This window comes from Etheostoma spectabile, chromosome 2 (assembly GCF_008692095.1).
Source record: "Etheostoma spectabile isolate EspeVRDwgs_2016 chromosome 2, UIUC_Espe_1.0, whole genome shotgun sequence".
Taxonomy (NCBI): domain Eukaryota; kingdom Metazoa; phylum Chordata; class Actinopteri; order Perciformes; family Percidae; genus Etheostoma; species Etheostoma spectabile.
The window spans coordinates 11793722-11797351 of record NC_045734.1 but is presented as its reverse complement, the minus strand read 5'-3'; positions in this window follow the sequence as shown (position 1 = coordinate 11797351).

Sequence of the window (3630 nt, the reverse complement as noted above, 5' to 3'; positions counted from 1 at the left end):
GTGGAATATGTCAACTTTTACTCAATACTATTTCAAAACCACTTACATTTGTTTTCAAATGCTATAAATTTGAATAAGAGCATTGTGTGGAATCAATCATGTTATTTGGGGGAATTAAAAAGAACATTCATATAAGAAAACGGGTCAATTTGACCCGAGGGCAATATGAGGGTTAAATAAAGTCGATAACTTCTGAGCACATTTGTGATAAGGCCATAACTTAATCGGGTACATCAAATAATTTGTGTAATTTGTACGAGTTAGAAATAGAACAACAATTTTGCATAAAATGTATACCTGAGGTATTACATAACTGGATCATATTCAGGGTAGAATTGTTATTAATGAAAGACATTTTGACTGTGTATGCAAAGAAAACACTCAAATCTTTCCAAAACTTGGAAATTTTATTTACAGTTCAAGTCAGTCACATGCAACATTTTCTTCAAATGAATAAACATGAAATTAGCAAAAACAAGAAAAGGAAAATAAAAAGCATATTATTTTCTTTTAAAATAGCAATATACAAAAATAGAGCTTACAAAAACTGTACACCAATTGTCTCCAAAAATATTCTGCTGCAGAATTCTTAGTTTAACAAACAATGTCTGTGAGAGTCCACAAACATAACCAGTGTTAACAAAAAGGGGTGTGAGGGTAGGGGAGGAGTGTTGGAAGGGCACTAGAAGAGCTCCAGAGGAATAAATAACTCACAATATGAACAAGAGGAAAGTTCACTTCAGGGAGGCAGTGATAGAGATTATTAATCATTAATGGTCAGGTCACTAAAACCAACCATGTAGATATCATGAAGGCCCTCCTCTACAGAGGATGTGGGTACCACATTTGTTGTTTTTTAACAACACAGTATTGTCATATTCTTCCAGAACACAGTCTGCCGTCAAACATTGTGCCAACGGTTTCCCTGATGCCATCATCAGTATCAGTATACTTTTAATGTGAAGCGGTGTCACCTGACTGTTTTATTTCATCTGATTGTGTCTTGTGTATTTATAATTAACAGTTCACTCAGAAGCAGCGCAGACATCAATAGCAATTTCAGTGGCGGGAAGCCATTTATTACGATGGCTGGCTCAGTTTTCATTCTTTTTTGGCCATAATGTGACAGAGTCTCTAACCTATCTAGTTTACATTTACAACATTCTTTCTTATTGGCTGGGATTTTAATAGTTAATTTTGGGTTGGCACATTATTTTCAGTAGGATTAGAACGGCACACAGGGAGGAAACAGGGAAGTTTAGGTGGAAAGGCTAAAAGTGTTTACAATCAAACACTTAAGATGGCCAAATGGCAGGAAGTGTTCAGCTGCCATCTAGTTTATATGAAGGGGCCTTTTGTTTGGCACCCTATGTATAAATACACTACTACTGCTACTATAGTCTACATACATTTAACAATGGTGATATCAGTGGCGACAGGACTATGCAAAAAGGCATGCTTTCAAATGACATCTCCTATTCTTGTCTTTCTCTTGTGAACCTTACATTCCAAGAAAAGCTTTAAGACTTGCGTTATTAGCACTGAGCTACAAAATAGGTTGTCTTTTATGGATAGTGGCAGACACACTTTCCCACGTATAGATTATATAGACACATTTTGGGAATAATGGCATAAAGGACAACGTATGTTTTCATTTTGTAAAATTTGCAGTGAGCTATAAGTTCAACCAAAGACAAAAAAGTACCAAATACTGTACATCACACACCATACTGCAGCCTATGTTACTGATTTTCTTCAACATAAAGCCACAACCTCTTCATTAACAGGCAATAAAAAAGGATTTCCTGATCACAGAAGTTAATTGTAAATTTACTGTAGAGTGGAAATGGTTGGGATACGGCCAATTAAAAACAGCCCTGGTCTTTTATCTTGAAATTGTGGCAGTTTTTTGTTCAAATAAGGCTAATGTGGATAATAGGTTTTGTTGAAGTTGATCTAAAATAGTTTCACATCAGTGGTGGCATAGCGCTGCATTACTGTCAGAGGACTGGACCATGGAACAACCGACTAGTACGCTACATACAGGATAGAGAAATGCTGATTGAGCTCTGCTGACAGTCTCACCTTGCTTTACACTCTGACCCAACCAAAACGGTCATCACTGTGGGGTGTGGGCAGACATTCAGCACAGATGAAACATTCAAACCACAGAGTAACAAAGCTTATCTGCCATAGAAGGTGAAACGCATTGTCACTTCGTAAAACCATCCTTGCTTTAGGACCCTGTGCAAATCTGTCCTTTACAGTGTTTGGTGTTAAAGAATAAAGTCTAACGTGGAATTTTGTGTTGTGAAAGACACAATCAATGTTTAATTTTAAGTATATACACAAAGAAATGTAAGTACGATGAAAATTATTGTTTCTCAACCAATCAGAATTGAAAATGTAAGCCTGTTTAGTTATTTTTTCCATCAGTAATATTTGTAAACATTAAACATGTAAACAAACCTTTTACAGCACCAGAACACATTGTAAAATTCAATCTTTTTTTTTTTTTTTTTTTTACAGTTGGACTACTCTTTTGTTAACATTGTGCCTAAAATAATAATGTATGATTTACATTTGGCAATACATATCACAGGTTTAAAAAAAAAAAAAAAAATTCCAATTTATCTTAGGTCCATCACTCTGACGCACAGCTTTTTTTTTGTTAAGCCACTCATCTAGATCAGCACAATTACCCATAACCCATTTACCAGATGAAGCTAACAAGGGATGAGGACAAAAACATAACCACAAAAGCTGGCCAGGCTCAGAGTTACTATATGTGTATGTGTGGCACAAAACAAACAGCACTCTGTACCGTACAGAAAGAGGGAGAAAGGCGAAAGCACCAGAATACTGCCAGCAAAAAGCAGAACTGCCCTTTATGCACGTATGTGTGTGCATGAATGAAAATGCTGCTTCATTACAACTTGCTGACCACTGACTTTCTGGCAGCCCAGGCACTATGGCCCCTCCCTGTGTGCATGTGTTTTACAAAGTAGTGTGTATCTTGACCAAAAGGTGTGCTGATGATCTGCTGAGGGCAGTCATTCTGATGATTCTGCTAACTCATTCACCTAATGCAGCTGTACCAAGAAAGTATAATAAATAAATTAAAAAAACAAATACAAACACTCTGTTGGGCCAAAAGCAAAAATAACTGCAACTGTGTATGCAGCACATTTTTAGTTAGGAGCATAACAGTGAAGAAGGCTAAAGTCTACTTCATCCCCGTCTCTTCCTACATTGAATCATCGTTTTCTAGCTGGATATGTAAAGCTAGATTAAGAGAAATCAACAAGACTGTTTGACTTATTCTTTTTGTGTCTCCTTAATGTGAAACAAGCCACTGTAACATTCTGACAGCTCAGCTTCAATACCTTAAAATGATGCAGCAGCAGAGCAAAATAAAACTGGAACAGTTTTGTTACATGTTATAGATCTTTGTTTAATATTGCCTCATTATTGATGTTTGTTCTGTAAAAGGGTTTTAAAGACAAAGCACCAGGTTGTGCACACTGATACTGGTTTAGATAATCACAGTAGTTGAAGCAGTTACTTTGAAACTTAAACTAAAATTATCAACAAACAACTGAAATTATTTGCTGGATAGGTCCTAAATAG